The 27,463-nt window shown below is 34.5% G+C and overlaps 1 long non-coding RNA gene and 1 other non-coding gene across 3 annotated transcripts in view; one reads left to right on the plus strand and one right to left on the minus strand.

The window, feature by feature from the left end:
* Positions 1–5,499: 5,499 nt before the first annotated feature.
* LOC138223176 (U5 spliceosomal RNA) lies at positions 5,500–5,613 on the minus strand. Its single transcript, XR_011181696.1, has one exon. It is a non-coding gene; the product is annotated as a U5 spliceosomal RNA (small nuclear RNA).
* Positions 5,614–6,709: 1,096 nt separating this feature from the next.
* Positions 6,710–27,463, plus strand: part of LOC138223129 (uncharacterized) — a 48,407-nt gene continuing 27,653 nt past the window's right edge. Inside the window, exons 1-3 of one of the 2 annotated variants that reach the window (XR_011181641.1) lie at positions 6,710–6,779; positions 13,264–13,360; positions 22,305–22,435. This is a non-coding gene — a long non-coding RNA (uncharacterized lncRNA). Of the gene's footprint in view, positions 6,780–13,263; positions 13,361–22,304; positions 22,436–27,463 lie in introns of those variants that run through there. The other variant, XR_011181640.1, reaches the window with a different exon arrangement.

Consider the following 27,463-nt stretch of genomic DNA (forward strand, 5'->3'; position numbering starts at 1 on the left):
CATGTTTTTATGTGTTTGTAACTCTTCAGTATCTGATGAAGTATCATTTAGATCTCATTTGTTTCAGCAGGATTAAACTTAGTTATTTAGTTAAAATAAGCATTGCAGAAAAAAAATGTTTTACAGTATATAAATAAATGTCAGATTTTTAAATTTTAGTTCTGTTATGGCTTAGTCACTTACATTTATTGTATATCTACAGTATACTTAGTTATACTAAACATTTACTTTTCTGGTAAGCCATGTAAGTTTAAACATAAATAAGTTCATCAAAATATGTGTAGAGAGATTTGAAAAGATGCATTAATAACAAAAATATTATTTTTTAATTATATACTTATGACACAGTTGCAAGCCCAGTACATCTATTGAGAAGCCGCACCTTTTAGGGTAAAATAACTAATTTCCTTTCAGACCACAGTAGCATACAGAAAGTAGGTTTTCTGTTGGTATGCAGAAAGAAATGGCAGCTTCTGGTGTGACACATAATATACTGTCAACAACATAAACCTTGTAACAGTATTTTACAACACAATTTGAATGCATAAGAAAAATGTGTAAAAGAAGCTTTCTAAATATATATTATTGTTTCATAAAAATAAGAATGCAAGTGACAGCTTAAAAATCTATAGCAAATAACTTATTAACACTCAAATACTGTATGCATTAAGCATTAATTTATGAGAATGATCTGACAGAGTGATTGGTTAATATGTTAGCATGCTAAATACATAGCAGGTACTAAATATATAAGCTCATGTGTGATAAACAGATATTTATTGATAACTGTTTTCATTATTTAGTCGCAATACATTTTTATTTTGTGTCACTTGTTTATTACTGTGGAAAGAAATGTCTGCCATTTCAAGAAAAGAAAGACCAAGCTTTTACAACAACAATTAACAGAGCAAAGCAGAACTTGGTAAGACAATAATTTAATTAAAGTAAAAAATTTGATTGATATGCATTTCTCTGCAGCATACTTTGCCTGAGAAACTCTACATTTAAACAGATTTTGCAAAAAAGTCTTAGACTCCCTTTTTCTTCCAAAGCCAACCCAAGTGCTCCTGTCTTTATGGTACTTATGGGTCAGGACTCAAGATATTTTGGCTTTGCCTACACAAGGGCATTTTGTTAACCTTAGCATAGTGATAAACCTCCTGCTTCTTTGTATGCATACAGTAAATGAATGGAAATCACAAATGTCAACTTGAATACCTCTTCTCCTTGCACATGGGACATTTGTAATTGTGCCCACTTACATCTGCCAATGCTAATTCTGTTTATGCTGCAATGTAAAACTTAGTACATCTGCAACTCTATCACTATGTCAATATCCTAAACACCTTTCTCAATTTCAGTGCTTTTGTCTCTTGAAGTCATCAGTATTACTGAACTTTCCAATATGTTGTCTAAAAGGAGGAACAGTGCAGCAGAGCTTTTTAGAGATGTTTTTTTTTCAAAATAGTGTTGGTGTGCCTAAGGAGTTGAGTTTATCAGATTTTTTGCCAAAATTTAAACAAAATACCTTGGGTGAAATATAAGATAAACATGCAGGTTGTTGATACGAACCTGATCATTTCGTAGAGCTGATCCTGAGTATGTAGCTAAAAGACATATACAATGACTACAGTGGTAAAATGGTGTTACAGGGTTGAGTATGTAGGATTAAATACAGCTTCCTGCAAACTGGTGTTAGAATTCTCAGCTGATGCTCAGGCTTTTTTCAAGTTAAACCATTATTTAAAGTAATGTTATTATAATTCTGAACAACCACTTTTTCACATTTAAAGGAAATCATGTAGAGTACATGTGATGGTAGACTCAAATACGTCAAAGTCATAGATGGATTTGTACCCACAGAAAAAAATATGCCAGAAAGTCAAAAATAGTTCACTGGATGTCTAGTTAAAGGTAAATTAAAAGCATTTATGATTAAGAATAATTTATGAAAATATAAACATCTTGCAGAAAGCTGAGATATGAACATTTATTAATACGAAGTTTGGTTTTATTTTCACCTGGTTAATAATAATCTTATGACTCACAATTTTATAAATAAAGATTAAGAATTTTTAGAGTTATACTATATTTAAAACAAAAATAAGTTGAGAAAAAACTCAGAGGCTATGCCAAAGGTTTGAAAAAGTATCTCCAGTGGTTACACAAAGGGCGTAGTAAGGTCGATGGGCCACAGGCTTCATTATTGCCTCAAAAGGATATGAAACCAATTACAGAATTTGCACTCTGACATTTACTTATGTGTCCCAATACTTATAGTTACTTTAAAGCATTGGGTTGAGCACAAAGTAGGTTTTTGTTCTGAAAAGATCAAATGTATGCATGGAATTACCCCAAAAATGTATATTCAATTGCAGTGATCTTTCCTATTAATTTCAGGATCACAAATTCTAATTACTTAACTGTAAAGGAAACAGTTAAGCAACAGTTTGTGACTTTATTGCCCCCAATATATTTGAAGGGCACAGTATATTTTAGATAAACTTAATTGTACTTGTACAGATGTTTTCCTCTACAGTTAATTTTACACTGTGGAGGGCTATAAGACACATTTCAGTACCAGAACAAATGATAATAATGCAGTATTTAATGATAAAAAGCACTGATAATGAAGTAGAATTCCATAACTCAACTGCATGAAAAGTGAATGTCCTGCTTACATTAAATACACACTGAACAAATTGTACACACTGGTACTACATGGTACCAACTTATATAAGTGTTCTGTTTTCAAGGTTTTTTTTAATGAAGTAATATATATTTAAAGGTGTAAGTTAAGAATATCTGGGTAGATTAATTTAACTTATACTTATCAACTGCACCGTATGAGAACGAGTCCACAATTAATTAATTAAATCATGAAGGCATCTGGGCACTGGAGAAAGAATTCATCTATAGAGGAATTAATAGCTTGGAGATACATACTAAAGCTTGTCTTTATAATATCTGATATCAATCAGTCTAACAAAGTCCATATGGAAAAGCCTCAGAGGTAAATGTCTGTCTCCAGTAAACAAATCTAAACAACAGAGCTTTATAGTCTTGTGTACTGTAAGTAAACTTAATTTTTTTAAGCAATTCAAAGATTTGACCCAAAAAGCTGCTTTCAATGCTCCCTTGTACAGTTCACTTAATTCTGCTGGAGGTACTGTAGGGTTGGAAAAAGTAGGCCAGGACTCCCATATCCCAGAATAAATGGTAAGACTTGCCAGGCTCCTGCAGGATCAAGGTGACATCAGTGATGTTCACGCCAATCTTCTCAAGTTGTCACTGCACTTCCTATATGTTGCTGTATAACAGGGGTCAGCAACTCCTCAGAAGGCACATGTTCATGCATTTGTTTTGCACGCCATTTGCGTTTTGTGTGCCATTGATACATTTTTAATGCCACTAATAGTCTAACTAAAAATTTGATGAATACAAAAATATATAAAAAACCTAATAAATGAATATGCACAACTTATCTTTTAGTGTGAGCTTTACCCTTACGGAGTTCTTTAATCTCAGGCTTGTAGCTTGACACTTTAATCAGCATGCAAGCTTCTGAGACTGTGCAGTTGTCCACCAGCTCTGCTATGGTAGGACAAAGAACTAACTTAATGTGGGAAAATACATGTTAGTACAGGTATGTTGATCCGAATACTGAGAAAACATATAGTTCAAAATCAACAACATTCCTCCACTGACACTGAAAAATACATGTTGCTGGTATCATACTGTAGCTGTCTATTTTAATCAGAAAAGAAAAGGGAAGAAATTGGGCCAGAACATTGGAAATCCTGAAATTCTGATGCCAGTTCTTGCATGTACACTCCAAACTCTGCAACAAGGATTTTCCAATGTTTTGAAAGTTCTTCAAAATGTTGGGATTTGAGCTGTCAATGTCCTGAGAAAAACTGGAGAGTTTTCCAAGAAGCGCATTCCACATTTCGAAAAAGATCCTCAGCAGTTTAATCTGCACCCTGGAAACAGAGCTTAAGTTCATTCATATGTGTAGTGATGCTGACATTGGGTCTCATGCCCCTCATTTGCAGATTCCCACCCATGTCTGCAAGGCCATATGTTGTCCCATTTCTAATTTGTGTTTCACAAGTGTGCTCACAAGCACCCCAAATGAGCCCTTTATACAGTATGCACCCTTCTCATAAGTCTGCATCAATGTAGACATCACTGAAGGGATTTACCCCCAAATGGCTTGCTGAATGGTGACATTTCATGTTCTAACCTATCAAAGCATAGTGAAGTTGCCTTGGGAAATGAATTATTCAAGTGTTAGTAAAATATAACTTTTTTACAATTTTAAAACTCATAATATTTTATGGAAAACCAAAATTTCATTAGGTTAGTTTACATTCATACGTATTCTACAGTAGGTACAAAGTATTGACATAAAGCTGTTATTTCGTTATCCCATTTTGACTAATGAATATTCATTTATATAGTGTATTTTGTACAATGAAAGACAGAGTACAAAGCTCTGAATAAACAGAGAGCGTTATTGCCAAGTTTTCCTTATTTAGTTCGCCTGTTTTAAATTGATGCTGCTCAACATGAATGAACATGTTATGTCACTACTTTTGTGTGGGGAAGGATGAGATGACATTCAATTTAATCAAACAGTGAGCAGTGTATGAAAAAAAAAATTAAAGAATTTTCTGCCAGTGTGCACTTAGCCATTGAAAGCGAAGCAGTGTTAAAGCATTTTCCCTGTGTGACATAACAATCACATGTTTTATAAGAGTGCACCCTTGAATGCTTGCACACCTTGAGTCCACACCTTCTCTAAATCACAGAAGTCTGGTCTTGAAAGAAAGTCTTAGGGCTAAGTTCGGCATTTGGGACACAGCCAAAGAATGTCTCAGTGAATGGGTTGGAAATGCATCTTATTCAATTAATACTTAATACTTACTGTTAATATATGTTGTGCCTTCCTGTAAGTTTTGTCTGGTCACTAAATAAATTTTGTGTCTGGGAGACCTTTTTGGTTACTAATTTATTACAGCAGCCTCTTTTAATTGCTATGCTTCTTGCAAATAGAACTTTGTGACTCTTATTATCAGACATAATTACATAAAGCACATTTTAATATTAAATATCTTTGCTAGGTTTTTTTCTTTTAACTTAGGTACTGAGTACCACAGCTGAATAAGCTCTGAGGCTACCTCTTTTTTCTGTCCTAATAGAAAAACTGACAGACTTTTGAATAATCAATAGCTAAGATAAGATCACTTTATTGGCCATATACAACTCTTTTATTAGGAATTTATCTTTTCACATACCCCAACTTGCTCTCTAAGACAGAGAGAGAGGTTTGAGGTCAGAGTGCAGGGTTAGCCATTTTTATATGGTGCCCCTGGAGCAGTTGATTAATGGCCTTGCTCAGGGGCCCTACAGAGTAGGATTCCTCTACCTGCTGCGGGAAACGAACCAGCAACCTTTCAGCCACAGGCGCAGATCCTTGACCAGTCCAACTGCACCCCACCTGAAGGCAAGGAGAAAAAAAACTCGCACGGAACTCATTCATGCTCCTCTCCACGGAAATCTTTAGTAAAAGGCAAAAGATTTGTACGAGATGAAGAGAAACCAGAGTTGATAGTATCAAAAATAATATCTAATTATACGGATGATTTTAAATTATATATCATTTAAAGGCAGAAGTGCATTAAACAACAAAAAGTACATCGGCAATGAAGATAAATCATTATGCAAAATAGAGCTGGAGACCAAAGAAAAATGAGGTTTCTCTTTTGGATAGGATTTGAGAAAATGTATGCATAATCAAAACACAAAAAGTTTTGATTGTTGTTTAATTGAAAATACATTTTCTAACTAACACTGTACTTACTACAATACAACATTTTAAAAATAAATGATTGAAGTTTATTTTTGAGATCTGGAACGACCTCTGCCAGTCACTACGACTATAGAGGAAACAGACTTCTAGAGGCTTGAATTTGTTGTGAAAGAGGTATTTTTAACTTTGCATTTTTATTCTAATGCTGACACCACCACATACTGTGTGTTTGCTTAATAATATACTTTAAAATCAATGACCACTTAAGACCAGTTACTGCATATATTAAAAAAGAACTACTAAGGAAGTTACCTATAATAAGCCAATGATTTTTTAAAGATGCTGGTTATTATTATAGTCGCTAATGATGGTGAATTTAAGCCATTTGGTGAGATAAAAAAAGTCTGCCATAATAATTGTGAACAAGCTTTTATTATTGTCACAGTCTCCTCCTTGAAGAGTTAAGAGGCATAGATAGAATGCAACAATAACGATGGCACAGCCACAATTGCAAAGACATGCAATGGTTTTTATTAAGAGGAACTGTGTTCTCAAATAGACTGCTGTAGGCAGCTACTATTCTACCCCCCTTCCAATCTTCTCCTATCTCTCATCTGCCCCCCATCCATCTCGAAGAGCTCCTTTTCTAGGTTAAACTCCTCCCCCTAGAATATTCCACTATAAAACCAAAAATAATTTGACAAAATAATGATCAGAATTCTCATATACATATTTCTTCATTAAGTACACAATTAAACAATCAACATATTATTACCAAAAATAAAATATCATATTACTTTAATGTCTGTAAATATTGTTTAAAAAATACTACCCCCCTCTTAATGGTATCTTCTTACAAATCAATCCACGCATGTGCAATCCTGAAACAGGCACTACTAAACCAGCCCCTGTTGCCATGCCAAAGTTTGGGTCCTACAGGTTTGCGGGAGAAACCATTTTGCAGGTGAGAAATCCAAACATCTTATTTATTTGAAAGGCGTCAATTGGTCACCAATTTGGTTTATTTCACTTCTAAAACAAAGGAAAACAGGTGTTCGGTTTGAGTTAATGTTTAATTTTGATAATACGGGAACAACCTTACTTTACTCTGTGTGTGCACCCACAGAGCAAGCAAAGTTATCCCCGGAATACCAGACTAGTTTGTTTACCTTGGAAGCCAGAGTTATAGCCTTTGTTTAGATAGTGAAGTGTTTGCATTTGTGTGTGAGCGGTATGTATTCATGTGGATACCTCACGAGTGCCAGGTGTTCTGGAAACGGAGTTTCCAGTCACAATTATAAAGCCTGGCACCTAAGAAAATGGGTACTTATTGATAATGAGTTTAAGAACATTTATTTATTCATTTAAATATAGTAACATTCTTATGGTCGTTCTTCAGAATTGGCCTCATGAGCCCATGGGGATATTTGAATGTAAATTCCCTGCTTGTATTGTAGGGACTAGGGACAAGTAACTCCTGACTGGCAAATGGTGAGGTCTGAGGTGTGTAAGTAAATCTGGTAGGAGAGACATTGTGCATTAAAAGAAAAATATACTGATGTGTGATCAGGCAAGCATATATTATGTCACAGAATCCTAAAAAGTTGTGTTCAGAAATCTTGTGTTAAAAGAATCTTCTCTGGTATTTTAATTTGGATTTTTTAAATCCAATTCCTTCTCTATAGAATTTTAGGTACCTGCTACATTGAAGTAACTCCTACATTAGGAGTTGCAAAGGTAACCCACCTGCTTTCTATGTGATATACTGTAAAACCAACAGGTTGCAGGCCTTTTTAAATTGGTACAGTACTGTATGCCTCAGACTGCAGAAAAGATGGAATGTTTTATTCGATTACATTGGCATTGATGCCAGCATATTGTTTACATTTAATGGCTTTGTGATTTTATTGCTTGTCGAACCTGAAGAGAGACCCATTTTCTGTGCATGAGCTCCTGCCCTTTTGAACTTGGGTGAAAGTGGTTGGACCTCACTGTGTTCAGCTGCTTTTCACAATAGCCTTAGCCTCAGGAATTACTTAAGGGGACATTTTAACCTAAGGTGGTTTTTGCATCTGACCTGCTAGTTTAAAGTCCCATTGTTTTTTATGGTATTTCTAAAACCATCCTCGTGAGCTTCAATGTAAACAGTCTCCTAACAGTGTGAATTATTTTGTTACAAACACACCTAACAGATTTTTAAGTTTAAACATTCCAATATTACCTGCAGACAGACAGAATTAAGTAATGCATTACCATTTCGCAAGAAGTGAATCTGAACTGTTTGTTCACTTTTTTTGTCATTTCCAGCAAAGAGTTTTGGGTTACCAGTACTGTTCCTTTTAAATCAACATATTGAAAAAAATCATATGACTTTGAGATTATTTATTCAAACCCTAGCTACATGGAGTAGGAAAAAAAACAGCTAAATTTAATTTTCCTCACTAGTTTGCATGCATGCTGCCAATTTGAGTGACGATAACCCTCTCCAGGAATATCCATGCTCCTTACTGCTCCAGGCAAATCCGTGTACAGAAAGTTACTCTGAGCTGAGGTTTAAGGAGAGTCTAAACTATGCCAAAGAAGAACAGTACCACTATGATTTAAGTGGGATCTTGTCTCTATGATCTCCGTCATCTATAAAAGCATATAATAAAAAGGCACCTAAAGCTAACACTGAATTGATTTCTTCTTAAAAGCATTTGTACAATATATCTTCATAAAACAGTGTGCTAATCTTCAAAACAATCCATTCACCATCATTGTAAATATGCATTTAACAGCATGAACATACTGTACTTTAATGACACAATGCTATCTTTGAAACTCTAAAAATGCACTTCTTTCTTTAGCTTTTGATATTCTAATAATACCTATATATGAACATATCTCTCAGAAATATGTTGACAAATTTATCATCTAATTCTATAATTCACCAATAGTTGAATTCAAGGATTGCTAACAAATCATTGGTAGTGAAAATATATAGATTGTATCTTTAACAAATCAAGGAAAGGTAAAGTATCTCAGTTCAAACCAGAATATGTGATCATTATTTCTTCATAATGAAGTCATTTTCAGTTTTCAAGAGCCTTGTTGGCCAAGGTCCAGGTACCTCAGATGGCTGCCAGATGTTTAGATGCATAGTCTGTTTTTACTTTTCATTTCATTTCAAGGTTATTTTTTGAGTCTTATTGCAAGGTTAACATTTCTTTAAATGTAATAGTGTTTGTGTCAAAAAGTTAGGAAAGATCTGCTTTTTAATTAACAAATGCTAGCTGAAAGGGAACAGCTGAAAACAGAAAATGCTGCAGTCTCCTGGAAAAGTGGAGCATTAAAATGAGTAGATGCTAAATATTTTATTATGCAATGTGAAGAGGATTTCATACTTCTCTCATTGAATATAAGGTTCTATTTAAAATGATAACCACATAGCAAGTGTAAACATGCTGGATTTGCCTGGCAGTAGAAGCAAGTGTATTAACAAGAGGTCTAAAGAGCATGAAGAAGTATTGAAAAATTTATAATGGTTTGATTTGGATCACTCCCTCAGGACAAGCCATTGAAAACAAGCAATCTGCGGACAGCCAAAGGCAATCTTTTGAGGAGGTCAGACCTATAGGTTTTTCTTTACATGAAAACATATCTTGTAAAATAAAAAAATAAAGCTTCTACACCTGGATTTGGGCATTTGAGAATTATAGATTTCTTGCTTCAGCAAGATTCTTTTCCTTATTTTCTTAGATCAAAAAACATGCATGCAGTATTAAATCTGGCAGATACTTGTATACACAACAAATTCAATTTTCTCCTGTTTTTGACATCTTTTATGACAGCATCTGTAATGCACATAAAGGGGATTTTAAACCTTGACAACAGGTTTAGCATTGTGTGATCAGTTTTTAGTGCTATTAGGATTTGATTTATCCAGCTTCTTGAAGCTCATAAAAGGTAAATGTACTGTATAACTTGAAACCTTACAGCAATTGAACAGCATTGCCAAATATTTACAGTTTTCAACTGGATAATCACCTTTTTTTTAAATACTCTTTAAGGGTTTTATTCTAAATGAAAATTTAGAATAAAAAATAATACATATCTGAAGTACTTTGACTTTTAAAATGATATTATTTAACATAATTAAATGATAGAAGATGATTGCGCAATAGTTAGCACTGCTCCCATGCAGTGCTGGGCCCTTGAGTTCAGTTCTAGACCTGGGGTTGTATCTGTGTGAAGTTTGTATATTCTCCCCATGGTTGTGTGGGACTCTTCCAGGTGCTCCAGTTTTCTCCCACACCACAGTCAAAAGTCATACTGGTAGGTTACTACTTCTGGGAAAATTGGCCCTGGTGTGAGTGTGTGCATGTTTATGTCTGTGTGTGTTCTTTGTGATGGACTATTGTTGCAGTCGGGGTGTATCCTGCCTTGTGCCCATTGCTTGCTGGGACAGATTCCAGCTTCCCCGCAAGCCTGAATTGGATGCAGTGGTTAGAAAATGAATGAATAATGCGATTTTTGTTTTTATGTATCTTGTAGGTTTAGGAGACGTTTATTAAAATAAATACCTTGCTGAATCTGAGCTATCACCATGTTTGTGTGGCTTTCTCATAGGAGTATAACAGAGTATCCAATGTGTGATAGTATAATACTCCAGGGTCTGTACTATAGGAAGAGTTAAAAAGAAGAGTAGGACGGAAAATAGGATTTTATCGAAATTTATGTGTGGAGATTTTCAATAATTCCAGAGCCCTAACCAGCACAAGTGGATGGATGGATTTTCAGCTAATAATGTTCATAAAATGCATTTTATTTGTTATACTTGGTTTAAGACTCACCTGGAGGACAGAAGGACTGACCAGGTACTTAAAGAACTTGAGTGTTCTAAACATTTTGTCACAAGGTGAAGTATCTCAGAGAGAGAGTGGTTTGTTTCAGTGTTAGGTTGTGGCTTTTGAAATTCCCTGCTATGTAAATAGTGGCACTACAGTGTTTTTAGAACCTTACAGTTGTATTCTGTTTTGTATTACTGTTGTATTACAGTTTGTATTTGGTGTGATTGTTGGTCCAAACCTGCTATTTTTAAAGATCCTGTTATGATACAGCCAAGGGTTTGTCACATGGTCCAAAGAGTAACACTCAAAGCATTAGCTCAGTCAACACTAAAAATTTAAATTGCAAAGGTAATCAGAAATAGAGTTCAACTATGAAAGGGGAGTATTCATGTTGTATATTAAAATGTACATTATGAATCTCTTTAACATGTTTAAGAGGGTGTTTCACACCACTGGTAATCATGAATGCACATGCATTAGAAAACCAACATGCCAAGGCTTGGTCTGGTCGAAACAGTAAAGAACAGACCTTGTCAGATAAGCTATTTTAATAATACGTTTTAACTTATTAATCACATATTAATATTGTATTATAAAACAGATTAGACAATAAATAAATCTATGTGAAGCCTATCTTCCCATTACAGTGTTAGATTTTTTTTTTCCTGCTGAGTATTATACCCTTGCATTTCAATCTAATCATATATCAAATGTTCCAGTATAGTTTATGTTGAATTATCATAGTAATGTGAAGAAATCTGTGTATTCAGACTCGTGGTATTGTTTTTTCGGCCTATACGTTTTTCTTTTTTTCTTTAAAAACATGTTAAGATGCATAGTGCTTTGCAATAGTTTTCAGACCTTTGCACGTTTTTCACATTGTTGTTTTAAAGGTTTGACTTTGAATTACCAATTAATCTGTCATCTACGCAAGCTTTTTCACATACCCAAAACAAAACCTCAAAGAAAGAAAAGTCAATAGATAATATAAAAGAAAAATAGAAAAGTGATGATTGCATAACTATACAAACCCTTTTTTGAACCATACCTAAACAGGTGCACAAAATTAGCTTATTGAGTAATCACTGTAAGATCTTTCGTTCAGGTAGTTCATTTCAAGCACATATTCAACTATGAAGACCAAGGAGCTTTCAAAAGAACTCAGGGATAAAGCAATCAAACACACATACCAGGAGATAGTTATAAAGACATTTCAAAAACCCTTAATGTCTCTTTGAACAAGTTAATGACTAAGAAGTGGAAGGCAGCCAGACACTGCCTAGACCAGGCTATCCCTCCAAACTGAACAGTTAAACAAGGAGAAAACTGGTTAGGTATGTCACCATGAGGACGGTAGCAACTTAAAAATTACAGTACAGAGTTCAGGAGCTGAAACGGAAGAAAATGTCTATGAATAAAGTGTATACCACTCAGACCATAAAAAAGCCAATTATAGAAGTGAAAAAACAACAAGAAGAAAATCTTGTGAAAATGAAAATCTACCAACTAAAGAGATGAAAAACTGTGTTGTGAGAAAGCTATTGCAGTACATTTTGACTTGAAATAATAGCTCCAGAAATGTGTTCTGAATAAAAGGGATCCTGTTACTTTGTGTAAAAGCTTCAATTTAAATTACCAGACTGGAGACCAAGACCAAGAACCTTCCAGGATAATACCAACCAAAATAAGGAAAGGCAGCAGTTCTCATTTCCCTGTGGTTACTCAGTCAATTAGGCCAAAAATTAGACAGTGGGAAATGTGCCCTTTGTGCTTGATGTGAAAGACTCAAACCACTTTGGATGAGACCTAGAGGGACTGGCTAAATCATGCATGATCATTTTGCTCTGATTCTCTATTACTTATAATGCTCCATGCAAACCAATATGGTAAAACAATTTCAGTGGATTAAGGTCATGTTTATTTTTTATGAACATATTTGCTAAGTAGTGTTCGTTTTCCTTGATTGGGAGTTTTATGCTATTTATAAATTAATCAATGGAATTTAAATAAGCAGCAATTGCTGCACTATTTAACAACAGCTCATTGCTTTATTGCTACTTCATCTAAACTGTAAAAATTTTGATTTCTCAAGGTCCAGTTAAAACATTTTCTAATTTAATACCACAGAGTTGCATATGGTTTTTAATTATACATTATGGCTGTCCTTATTTTCATGTTCTCATGCATGAAATATCATGCTCTCCACTCCTTAATGTAGCACATTGCACTAGAAGACCTGTACAATTTCAATTCAATCGAGAACTATTTACTGATGCTTCATCTGGCTCAAAAAATCATTATGATATCACAATGGACTTCTTGAAATCAAGAATTCCTATTCTGAGAGAAGGGGAACAATGATTTGTTTCTTATCGTGGAGTGGTAGGTCATTAAATTCATTAATCATTGCCTCTTTGTACAGTATGCTTGACCACCTGCAATCCTGTGACAATTTTCTGGAAAACAATTTACAATAAGTGGCTGTCCATCTTTAATTTATGGGGATTAGAAAAGTTATGTGAAATATCCATTATCTGCAGGACTTTGTCTGTATTGCTTTTGTAATTACATTACAACTACACTTTTTAATGTCAAGTCTTATCATTTTCTGGGCAGCTCCATTGACGGTCCAGACGCCAGTCCTCTGGATCCATGGGGAGCAAAACCTTCAGGGAGACCCAGTCATGGGAGTAAATACTACTACTATGATACAGTACGTACTGTATAAATTATACTCAGAACAATTTTCACTCATGAATTATTTGCTCTAAATTGGGATCTAGTCAAGGGTTAATGGCAACTCTAAACTGTTTAAGGGAAGGTAGATTTGAGGAAAACAAACACAGAAATCAATGTCCCATTGGTTTAAAATGAAATACTGTAACTCTCATGGAAACAAGGATTCCCATTGGGTATGTACCATAATGTTACAATTGTATTGTATTTTTCTTTATTGAAGATAGTTTAGATAAACTTATTTACTTTTCCTTTCTTTACTGCTCTGGATCTCAAGGTTCAGCAGGGTATATGTGATAAAATAATAGCGAATGTGCTGTCCTTCAGTCTCATTGATTCTCTTGTAAACAATGTAAAGTTATGCAGTTTGTACAAGGTACAGAGGACTAACCTGACCTGTTGCGAATAGCATCCCTGACAAGATCATCCAGTCTGTTAAATATAATGTTACATCTACAGTCAGAATTATATTTTAGAATTACTGAGAATTGCTTTAAATGCATCTCCCAACACATTAGCCTATATGCAATTAATTTAATGATTACTGTCCTAGACCCTCTTAGCCAATGTCCGCCTGGAATTTCCTCCCCTTAAACATTTTGTTATATCTCTGCAGCAGAATATAGCAGGAGCCTGGTTCAGGGCTTAAATTGAAGCTAACCCCCTTGGATTTGAGTGTGAACGGTCACATTTATTTCTTAATGTGTCCACTCAGCAGACAAACATGGAAAAAAAACTACAAACTTGTTTTGGTCTTCAGAGGTCAGGCCTTTCAATTCTAGGCCTGTCAGGTAGCTGAAAAAGCCTTGTCCTACGTATCTACTAGCTTGGATAAAACTTTGGGACAAATTGATCAATTTGAAAAAGCTCTACATAATGTTTTGTGAAGACTGGACCTGGAATGGAATGTCTCATCTCAGAATAAGTTATAAAAATTATTTAAAGCAATAACATAAAAGCTATTCCAATTTCTATAAAAACCTTTAGACTTAAAAAAAAGACCACTGATAAGAAACTGTTTGATTACCCCTTCTGAGTCAATGATTGACAGCTAGAAGTCAAGTGGAATGTAGCCTGAGGCTTCTAGAGGAAGTCTCACCCCCTTAGGGCTCTGAATTGTTTTTTTTACCAATCAGATCACCTTATTTCAGGCAGTCCAGTTTCAAATATCAATTTCAAAGCCAATAACCTTCAGTTCATTAATGATTTGTGGATATATATCGTACTTCAGAATAAGGTAAAAACATGGGATATATATATAATTTTTTTGCTGGTTTTTGCTTTTGCGGTCATGTTTTGCTCACTTAAGGATTACTTATCGATGTAGTTCGGAAGTGCATCATCAGATAAAAAGCTTCTTTGTGTTTGATTGCCTTGTTGTTTTTCGGTTCTGAAAACGGTTTTATAAAGCTCCAGTTGTCCTTTTTTGGTAGATAACAGGTTTTGTAAAGGTATTGTGGTTTTCTTGGTAAAAAACAATGAAATATGGCACATGTCTCAAAAGTAAATATTGACTTAGACCGTTGTCACATGTGACTACGCGGCGCACAATAATTTTTTTGATTAATTACCTGTTTTTTGGTTCTGAAAATGTTTTTTTGAAGCACCAGTTGTCCCTTTTTGATTGATAAAAGGTTTTCTGTAAAGGTTGTGTGGTTTTGTTGATGTAACACGAAGTGAGACGCTCCTCTTAAGTAAATATTTACTTACCCGTAGTCACACGCAACTACGCTGCGCATTAAGAGGTGAATGATTACTGTATTGATACAATGTTCCATATTATTCTGTGGACAATAAATTACTTTTGCATTCACTCCTTCTTCCAGACATTTTTGTTGATTTATACTATATATAAACTTGTATAACCAACCAATGGCCAGATATGCTATTTTATACAAAAACAAAAGAATTTCAGAACAAATTAGTTTGTCTAGATAAATTTAATTAGGTCCACAACATTTGTCTAGTACATTTGTTCTCTGATAAGAGTGTGTTGCCAAAAGTCAACACCAACAAAATCAATACACTGCAGAAATACTTAAAAAAAATAGAAACCCATAGTGTAGATACTCTAGATAGTCTTGATAAAATATGGAAGGAGTGTGAAGATTTCAGGAAGAATGTCACAGGACGTTTTCATTAATGATTAAATATAGCAGAAATAAAAAACATCAAACTGTGTGCCAAGGGTAGAGATGCAAAGTTCTAGTAGAAGAAATATAATAGTGAAGCTTTTTTGCTTATATATAATTAATAGTGATGGCTGTTCTGAGTGTTTGCGCTACTTTATATGTATAGTTAACCTAAAAAACACTTATTCTGTACTTTGGCAAAGTGTACTGACATCACCACCTACAGATTCTTCTGTTTAAGCAAATATATTTTAACATGTCATGCTACATTGTCAGGTATAACTAGAAAATTGAAATATTTATGCCTGAAATAAAAACTGAACTTTATTATTGCAAATTGTAACATTGACTTCCCTCAGCTCAATTCACCTGGCACAGCAGAATGCTGAGTTGATCTACATTTTACGTTCTCGAAATAATTCTTGGTTTTCATATTACAGCTACAGCACATGCAAAGTACTTTGAATTATTTTTTTCCAGGTTTATACAGTATTTTGATACTAGATTTCTATTCTGACAGGAGGGATACTGTAAATACCCTTTTGTTTTGGGCTCTTCTGTGTTGTGTTAAATGGTTGTGTCTGAATCAGGGACAGGTGAGGAATATATTCATAAATATGTATTGCATAACATATTACCACTTAGTATTTAGTTATTCATCATCCATGTGCTTGCAGGGTCTCTAAACCCCCAGAAATTTATTAATTTTAAAATCTGCTGAGCCTGGACCCATGCATGAGAAATCACCAGACTCCAACATTGTGCTAAAGATCAAAATGTCTCAATTCATTTAATGTTTTTAACTGCAGTAATGTATGTGCATTGACTAATGCTTGTAAGGAAATATCACTGCATTATAATTTTCAGGTAAGTACAATGATTACATTGTCATTCAGGTACCTGCAGCTTCCTACCTGAAATATTTCCATATTGGTGTAAATAGGCAACTTTTTTTCTGATATAAGATGAATTAGAAGCATAAACCTGACACATTGGTGGGAAACTACTCTGAAATAATTTGGGACTATAAAGAATGCCAAGATCTGCTGGTTAGGAAGGCTGCACTAAGCTTGTACTCTACAGTTATGGGTAGTTTCCAGTCCGATAAGGCAAACGGGGAAGGTTGCAATGGTTGTACAGATGACTACAGGTTTCAGTGGTGTATTTTCATGAAAACACATCAGATATGTCGCTTTTAAATGATGCATTTACTGGGAAGATTTTCCAATTTCCCATTAAATTTCCCATTCTCTCTTTTTTTGAGAAAAACCCTGACTCCATTTTAATGATGCCTGAACGTATTTATGTATATGGCAGAAAGTTTTGTCTAATTTAAGAGCTGATTTGAGGTGGCTCTATGCATTCTGGAAGGAAGCTCACATTAAGCGAAGTCCTCCTCCCTGTGTAGTGCTCTGTCAAAAATGTTCTGTTCAGTGACACCGCACTGTGATTTGTACAAACAGCAGGCTGGATATGATGGCTGAATGAAACGATCCATAACCTTTCCTGACACATTTAGAGCAGTTCAGCTGTGCATAGAGAACAGTCCATCATCTGCATCCTTCTGTGAAAGCTGGCTTTTCCAAATGCTCCAATGAAATATGTGCAACTTCCCATTTAAATTAGGACCCCATGAACCATGAAGAACACCACAGGTATCTCTTGTAGTACCAGTCTAATGTAAAAGTGGCCTGTCTTGTAATGCTCTAACAGGAAAGACATACAACTGCTCATCTATAACATATTAAAACCAGATGAAACAAATTACATTGCAGATGATGAATTGTCTCTGGATAGTTAAAACCGTAGCTGTGAAAAGCAACTTTTGGGGGAGGAGAAGATATTATAAAAGCTTCTAATTATTGAATACACAACTAACACCCTGTTCCCGTGAATAAATTCCTTTCAGGCTTTCAATTTATGTAATCCATCAAGAAGATTGTATATCAAGACTAACAAAACCCCTACAAATATACATTTATTAACATAAACTGGCATCAACCTGGAATATCCAAATCAAATTTTGACTTGCCAAATAAAAACCTAATTTATGAAAGCATCCTTTAATTGACACCTGAATCTTATATTTGCCTTTGGCAGTTTTTGTAACATTCTCCAAGGAAACACCATAACGTGTTTACAAACTTTTTATTAACTCACTTAGATCAAAGACAGCTACCAAATTGTGCATTTGGCGTGAAATGGAAAATTCCAGAAACTTATTCTTCAACATTACATTGAAAATGTTCAGGAGAAATTAATTAATTTAAATATACATTTGCATGTGAATGTGTTTGCTAAATAATTTAATCGTGGGTTCATGTCCACTTGATGTTGATTCTAGTCATTCTAAAGTTTTCTGTTGGAATAAAATACAGTTTATTTTAAAATACAGATAAACTGATAGGTGAGAGGATGCATTTTTAAAAAAAAAAATCATTAGCACATTCAGATGTATAAGTAACATTGCTTAAGTCTGATTAGTTTCTTGCCTGGCATGTGTTTCCTTACATTGTGATATATTCAAAAACCGGATGCAATTTTCAAATAACTGTATTAAAAAAATAAAATAACACAAACTCTGTAACAGATGTGCTCACCTCAAGATGCAAATAAATGCTGGTTCAAATTTATTTAAATATATTCAATTTTACAGCATTGCAATTTATTTTTTCTGGAATAGTTTAGACGTTTTTACAGATCTGCTAATAAATATAATTTTCTCATAACATAGTGTAAGCAAGGTGAGGTAAAGTTGCACATAAAACTACAATTTTGTAATATTTGATTTTTGACTTTTGCATTGGAAAGTGCAAGCTATTATCTCTAGTTTTCCTTAACTTTAAAACAATGAAGTTCACTTACTGTTAATAGATTCACCAGAAAATAAAGGTTCTTCTGTAGTTTGGAACATTTGTTTTTTCTCTCTAGCTTAATATTTGATCTGATGAGATGAGAAACGGTTTTTACTCCACCTAGTCTTACGATCATATATCCTGACAATATTTGAACCAACTGCACCCGTTGTGTTTCAATTATTCTTATTTTATGTCACCTATGGATATAGTAATTCTATGTGAAAGAATAACAAAAATTAATACTAATTAATGTTCTCTTTCAAGGTTACTGATTTGTCATGAAATATGTCCAATCAATTACAAAAACAAAGAATTAAACATATTCCTTGAAATTAAGCATACCAGCAATGTAGTATAAAATTTTTAATTGCTGTTATTTTTTTTTGCAGACAGCTCTTATGCTTCGAAAGAAAATTAACAGAACAGATAACAGGGCCTAGCCCAATTGTTATCAAAGTCTCTCTTTCTCAGTTATTGCGTAGTCATAAAATTGTCAGTGATCAAACAGCATTTTATTTCCACTTCCACTCATTGTCGATTTGCAAAACTGCATGAACCACTTCTTCATTCATTTCTTATATGGCAAAATATTGTTCTTTCCCCATATCCCCATTTGCATTATGCTGTATCAATAGGGTTCAGCTTTTTTTAAAAATTCATTATGACCTGTGATCTGACAGACCTGAGTGCTGACACTGAAGGTGGAATTGAAAGACAGCATTCATTGTTGCTTGTGCAAAGGAGCTATGTTCTTGTTTATTTTGGAATAAACAGATGTAGCAACTGATAATCAGCCTTCAGAGTTTTCAACTATCCTGATGAATTTCAAGATTTAGTAACCAGCACAAGCAAGAACATTTTTTTTGGCTAAACCAATTATGAAATAGAACAAATAATAGATTTATTCAATGCTGAAAAAAATAAGAGAAAAAACAACGTTTCGGCCATGGAGCCTTCTTCAGGTGTGAGAGAGACAAAGCAGTAGGCCAAGGTAATGAAGTGGGAGAACAAAGGCTGGGAGGGAGGAGGGGTTAGAGGCAGGATCAGGGGACAGAAAGAGAGGCCAATCAAGAGGTAAAGTCAGGATAGGTGTAAAAAGGTGTGAAATGAAACTTCCAATGAATGGAGAAAATTTAGTAGAATAGTAGTCTGTCGTTAAGAGAAGGGGGAAAGTGTGATCCTAGCTGCAGGATAAGTTTGATTTCGGTAGTCTTTCTGATGTATGAGTTTGGAAAACCATCTTTGAGAACACAGACGGAGAGATTAGAGTGGTCGTGGCCGTCAGAGGTGAAATGAGAAACAATGGGCTTGGAGAGATCTTTCATCTTCACAGCCCTGATGTGTTCTCTGAAGTGGTCTCCAAGTCTCCTTCCTGTTTCTCCAATATAGAGAGAAACTGGGCATTTACTGCAAGAGATACAGTAAATAAGGTTGCTGGAGGTACAAGATGCCATCTAGATGATCCGGAATTGTCCTGAGGGGCCTTGAATGAGTGTGTTGTTGGATGTCTACTTGCAGGTGATACAGCGAGCTTTGTTGCAAGGGGAAGTACCTGGTGTGGATGGTTGCTGAGGGCAGTCAAGGGAGCTGTGAACAAGAAGATTGCGCAGATTAGGTGATCGTTGATATGAGATGATGGGGGGGAGGTCAGGAAAGAGGGCCCCAATGGAGGGATCATCCTGTAGGATGGAAAAGTTGTCGTTAATAGTCCTGGGGATAGGAAGTGTGTTAGGGTGATAGGGAAGCACCAAAGGAATGCGGTTGTTACGGCGGGAGTTCCTGATTGGTTTGATGGTCCGAGGGGAAATATGAAATATTCTCTTTTTGCTTAAAGAATAAAACTTGTCTTGATGTACATAACATATTGTTTACACTAAAAGTTTAGGCTTTCTAACACCAATAAGGCATTTTGATTTGAAATGGTGGACAGAAAAATCAATAGATAAAAACATAAACAGGGGAAGCAATCAATATGTATAGAATGCAAAGACTAACATGCAATGGCCACTGAAACACTTTCAATTACAGACATTTTTGTTTGTTTTCTGTTGTGTTGGAATGTAAACATCCCATTTCTGCAAATAATACAAATGTAATATTTTGCAGGCCAGCACAAAATCCAGTTACTTTAATCAGAATCTACAGCACTCTTATCAATTTAAAAATAATTACAAATAAGGTGCAAACAAATATATAATAACTCTGTTATTAACTTATCGGTAAACATTAAAAGCTCTATGTAAAGGTAATGTGCTTGACCAGACTTCAACAAAATAAATATTGGTCCAGATAATTAATCCCGTATCCCCATTCAATCAAAGTCCTCTCAAGCTTATTTTGCACTTATGAACATCTTTGTACTGATCAGATCAGTGATGCTACATACTGTATCTGTAGTTTTGAGAATGAAAAAATATTTTTTATTATGAATGTCATTTAAATATATTGCTGACCATTGCTGATTGGTTACCAACACTGCAAAATTGCTCTTGAAAGGGAATAAACCATTGTGAACCATTGAAATTGTGGTGAGAGCAAGCTGTATTTATCCATTTAAAAATCCAATATTAGATGATTGGCACAGTGTTATAAATGATCTTGAATTAGTTATATAGCAAACTATCATATAAAAGAATAATACATTCCCTCAGAAGTAGGCCTTTGAATGTGGATGCGGATGCGCTTGATCATCAATATTTATTGCTTTTAATAAAGATTTCTGTATGTGCTTGGTTAAAATTGTGAGCAGTAGTATTTTTTTTTTGTTAATTTTAATTGACGGTTTCTGTATTTATACAGAATGTTCTTATACAATATGTTCTTTGAATTGTGTAGCGCACAATGTACAACAGTTTTCTCACATTTAAGCACAAAAGCTTCGATTGCTTCACAGATGCTTAAAGAAACTAACAGACACCTTTCAGGCTTGTATTTTCAAATTAAGTCTTTCTTCACATTACTGTCGTTGTATGCATACTTGCATGTACTTAATTCTTTATAGCATTAGTATCAGCATAAGATGCACCTGACCTAGCAGAATACTGATTGCACAACACTTTAAAAGGTTCAATAGAAAATTAAAATTTAAGATAAGAAAATTCAATAAACAGGGACAAATCTCAGGAGAAGGTGGAAGAAGAGTTTTAGAATCTGTACTGACAATGTGTTGATCTTGATGGCCCAATATTTAAACTTTAAGAAAAAGAGTTAACAATATATCGAGAAAGGTAAATTAGGAAGTTGTTCACAACATGTATAAATATGCACCGTAAGGATTTTCTTGAATTGGTTTTGGTTCTAACTACATAAGTTATGAAAACACATAAATAATGTACTGAATACACGCAAGGCTGCAAGATGTGCTCATATGCATTAAGAAATAAAACAAAAAATTGAATTTCTGCATAAGGAACTTAACATAAGTTTGAAGCTTTTCTTTATCCATCAAAAGATAAAATCTCAGAACTCAGAGACCTGCACTGCTTCCTTTGTTTTTTTTGTTATGATTACATTTATTCACATGATGAAAATAGAACAAAGGTACCCATGTTCAAATAGCAATTACTTTTTCTTCTTTGTTGATACTGTCCAAGTAAAATTGGATTTTAATGAAATTAAATTTCTTTTGTGGTATAAAATAACATGTGATGCTCTTAATTAACATTGTCAGGTTTAAGTAATGATATTGGGCCACGTCTGAACCAAAACTGCTTTCATGTTCCATTCTTCAAAAAGAAATAAAGAAAAGCAGTAAAAGTGAACCAGGAATCATGAATCCATCTGCCTACTGACTTGCACAGCTGGAAATGTGTTTAATTAAGATCTAGTTTATCTGTAAGAGGAGATCAGCAGTTCTTGCGGAAGATGAGACGTGGTATCTGAATATCACTGCTTTGGCAAAACTTGTTACTTCTTCTCTCTGTTTTGACAGAATTTAGATAGGTGATGAAGTCCAGCAGGGATGAAGTGGAAGCTAATTTGTTGCATGGTGGAAAAGGGAAAGCAGAACAACAGTATTTGGTGTGTATGACAGAATTTCTCTGTTCTGAAAATTTGATCACCATCACCATTCACAAAGTATTGGACTATATGTTTGTGATCATTTATTATCCGATGTAACAAGCAAATACAAGATTCCAGTAGATCCATTATAAAACTGCCTGGGTTCTATCTATAATGATTTTTCAAATGGTTACTAATATTCAGTTAATACATGTCTTCTGAGTGAAAGAGGCCTTTATTGTTCATGGATCTACACAAGTCTAGAAAGTTTAAATCTTTCTTCCAAGTATTGTATTACCTTTCAATGACCGTGATTTTATTTAATTAAATCTGGAGTAACGTAGTACAATTTCCTTTTGTGCTGATTGGATTTACTCTGTATTTATATACAGTATCCATGTGTGTGCATTTGTTTAAACTCAAACCATGCTGACTGAATTACATTAATGATTGTTCTGATCTGCTTATTTTCTGCCTTAATGAGATACCATACTTGTGATCATGCTACTGGTAAATACTGGATTCTCATTTTTAAATGTCATCATAAAAAACATGCAAATTTAAGAAGACTTAAAACATGAATCCTGTGAGGTGAACCTCATCAGGGAAGATGTCTAAATAATGGTATTTACACACTTGCTCTCACTGAAATGTTTACTTTCAAGGTGCTGCTGTATTAGCAGTTCCCATGAGGATTAAAAGTTCACTGTAATGCCATAAGGAAACAACAACATAATGTGCAAATACTGTACACAGAACAGAATAAACTACACCACTGCCACAGTTACATTTTTACTTGTCAAATACTCACATTCAGCTGATATTGTGATCTGCAGTGTTGCATGGAGAGAAAAATAATAATTTTCCTTAATAGGAGGTCTTGTCATTCAAGTGCCACAATGAGTTATGAAATAAAGTGTTCAGAAGATCGCTCAGTTGAGAACCAGACAAAAAGATTAAAAAACAATGTATAACAAGACAGAATAAGCATTATACTGTACTATAGAAAATACTAAAATCCTGGGAATATTTGAAATGAGCTCCAGGTTCAATTCTTGGGATGCTCTCTATGTGGATTTTTTCTTTCCTCCCTGTGTTCGTTTGGATTTACTGAGGGTGCTCCATAAAACAGAACATTTTTGGATGGATTATGGTAGTTTTAAAATATTTTAGCATTGCACTTCACCCCAGTCCTTGGGCTGTGCTGTTACCCCTGACTTTGCTCTCTGGAAGCCTTTCCTCCCCTCAGCACCCTATATCGAGGGGGACCCCTAACTTTCTCCCTCCTTGGAACACGTGGCAAGCTACTGTATGAGAGGTTGCGTTCTCCCGCTTTCTCTCTCAACGTTGGGTCTATTCCCCTCTTTATCTCTTAAGTGTCTAACACATACCTGTAACCCAAAGGGCAATAAACCCCCTGCCTTGTGAAGCTGCATTCCTACCTCCTGCCCAGTCTATGCCCTTCGCCAAACCAGGATTAAGGCCAATTCTCCACAATATACAGTAAATAAGAAACAGTGTGGTATATGCACCTCTCTGTATCATGCTTAGTGAAGCACGGTGTTGACATTTTGAAACATTACAGATATGACCAGTGGGGAAGTGTATCTACCTGGTTTGCACATCTCATGAGGTATTTGTTAGTCAGGATGTGGTGTAGGAAACCATAAGTACCATGGTGATAGCTTGGAATCTTGAAATATCACAAAGAGCTCAATCTAAGGTAGATGGAGCCTGCTTTTAATTATAAGATGCTATCCAGCAAATTTGTTGTTTTTGCAAGTATTTATTGCTTTGTTTCCCATACAAATAGACATGCATGATCTCGATCTATTCATGATCTATAATCATATTTGATATTTTCTATCCAATGTTGTTAAGGATTTAAGTTTTTCTGCAATGTTATGTCTGAGAGCCAGCATGATACTTGATTTCAAATACCCTAATATTTACTCACATACAGTGTCAATACTGTTATTTAAACTCTCTTCAGGAGAAGTGAGTGCAGGCTTCTCAACAAATGAGATGCATTGGTAAAGGAGAATTCATTAAACTAGTGGGAGAATAGAATCTAGAGTGGTGATTCATAATACAATATTATTCAATGTTTTGATAAGATGCAATCTAATTAATGTTTAGTGAGGTTTATCACACTGAGATACTTTACACTTGTTGCTATTCAGTGTGCAAATAACATAAGAAAATGAATGGCAGGAAGCAAAAATAACTACAGCGCAACGTTATTGTACATCTGTTTGACTGTAAATTAATACTGAAGCAGACTCTGGCTAATTCAATTTTCTTTCAATAGAATTCCAGTGCCGTGTAACCAGCTGTGAAACTGCTCTTTGCAAACTCAAAAGAAATGACTAGAGTGTATTTACTCCCATTGCCTTTCACTAAAGCATTTTCCAGGGATTTTAATAAACATGAAATATGTCAAAATCTTCCATTATTAAAAGGAAATTTAAGCGGCACTTAACTCAAACCACCATTTTCTATGTAGTGTTTTCTTCAAAGTTTCCTTTATGCTGACAATTTCAAATATGCTACTTATTCCAACCAATCTGAACTGTAACATCCAATTTGGAAGATACAGAAGTCTTTTGTGAGTGGTCTGTTTGGAAAAATCTATCTTTACAATTGCTTTTGCATTGTTTTCTCTGTAAATTATAAACTTGACTACAGAGAAAATATAGTAATTCACAAATGTATCTGAATACCTCATTGCCTCTCTACTATCAATTAGCTGTACATATGAAATCAGACTACTGTAGCTAGAAATTCTGAAGAATGGCAAAATAGACAAACCCTTATCTCACCGCAGTGATGATTTTAATATGCTGCAACTGCATTTAATTATAAATTGTTGGAGGAAAGACATCAATGAGATGAGGAAATTTAATATATTTGGGGTGGGTTGGTAATTGTCTATCAAAGAGATGAAATTATGGGACTGCAGTATACTACTATACTACTACTGATAATACTGTTTTAAATTAGTGTAAAATATGGGGTAAAGTACCAACATGTTGATTATTTAACATTGTCCAAACCCATGTCTGCCTGGAACGATGTCCCAATAAACATCTTGCATTATCTTGGAAAGGATAGATGGTACCGGGCTGGTTAAGGGCTTGAATTCATGCCGACATCTTATTGATCTGAGTATTATGATCTAGCCTCTTCTTAAATGATAGAAACTCCCCCAAACTGTTTTTATTTTAGTCCTGTAAAGATGCCGATTGAGCAAATTGGCATAATCCAGGAAAATAATGACTCCATAATTCATTCCCACAAATGGGGAGCTCGTTCTTACTTATTAATTAGTTTTACATTAGATGATGTAGTAGAACTAAGTAGACATACCAATAACTTTTTCTATTTATTTTAAAGGAAGTCACCTGCTGCAGTCAGTCACCTGTTTTTTTTTTGCCTTGATTTCACTTGATTTCAGAGACTTATGGAATGAGATTCTGGGATAGTTGACACAAAAACTGAAATATGAAATAACTATAATAAAGAACAAAAAGTATTTACATGTATTTTTAGTTAAGACTGCAGTTACAGCCAGGCAGAGATATTAAAATCTCATTTTATAATCTGTTTGCTGATAGCATGTACTGTAGATTACAACTTTGTATTGGTTCTGAGCCCCATCTGTGATACTGTGGTAATAGTCTGTCCTCATGGCCTATATAACATATCAAGTTCTCTGTTATTACTAAGATGGAGGCTTTCCTTAACTTATTAACTAACATGATTTACAAGTTTGTTTATCTACCAGTCTGTATGTTAACTGTCATGTTACATTTTTTTATATTTGGTGTATCTACATGTGACAATACACTGTATTATAGTTGGTTTATTTTTTTATTTATTCTTTATTTGTACATGTATTACTTATACTCACTGCTTCATGCAGGTTAGTTCTGTTATGAGTTGAAATAGGGGTATCAAACTCCAGTCTTTGAGGCCTGCAACATCTTTAAAAAGGTTTTTTATACTACTTCAAGCTCATGATTACTTAGTTGGTCTCAACACTTGCTCTTTTAGGCCTAATTAACATATTGTTTTCTTTTAGATTATATTGTGCTAAACTATGCTTAAATGTATCTTCAATAATGTGGTGTAAATGCTCCCTAAGTACTGCACTTACTGACTAATCCAACAAGAAGTCCTTTTTATTTCATTTTCTTGATTTTCACCAACTGTTTCACCAATACTGTTCTCTGGGGTTTTTCTCTTGTTCAAAGAAGTCTGGACACATTTACGTAGTCTCATTTTCAAAGACGTTCCCCAGTGGGAAATAATTAGTGTTCCCTAAGCAAAATCAGTGACCTGTAAAGCTTAATCAATAACAGACATCTCCTGTCCGTGCATACTTTTGTCTCATCCATCCAAGCCAATAGAAGCATGAAAGACCACCCTTTAATGTATGTGTTACACTTTAAATTTGATACTTTTATTAACACACTATATGTTTGGAAGTAGACTGTGCATGTTTCTGTATAAATTAATTAAACTGGTAGCACATTTCTAGCTTGTTCTTTCAGTTCTGAGGAATAAATGAGACTGCAGCTTTTCACAAGAATATTGTAGTTCCAAGGTAAGGTGAAATCGCAGAGGCCTCATACTTCCTATTTTCAGAAGTCACAGTAATTTTAGAAGCATGCTCAGCAGACATAAAACCTATGTGTAATCAAAGAACTGACAAAATACACTTCATTTTCTGTCTGGTTTTGTGTATATTATTATATGTTTCCATTTTGTTCATATTCCTTAAAGCTGGCCCCTTTGCACAATAATTTCGTATTGAATGAGAGAAGGTGATCAAAGTAGAAAAAATCTTTTTGATTTCTGGAGTAGTCTCCTGTGCCTTTATTATGCTTTTTGAAAATCATACCCTAAAAATGTACTAAAAAATGTGCTACTACATTTGTCATTCTACTTGTAGATATTCTCTCAACTCATGTACATTGGTTGGAAGTATATTTTTTTGGGGGAAATATATCTCATGGGTCTGAAGGGTGGGTTACGTATGGGTGCCACATTATGGTTTCTCCTTCTTTTGTGACTTTGTGTATG

This window comes from Lepisosteus oculatus, chromosome 15 (genome assembly GCF_040954835.1).
Source record: "Lepisosteus oculatus isolate fLepOcu1 chromosome 15, fLepOcu1.hap2, whole genome shotgun sequence".
Taxonomy (NCBI): Eukaryota; Metazoa; Chordata; class Actinopteri; order Semionotiformes; family Lepisosteidae; genus Lepisosteus; species Lepisosteus oculatus.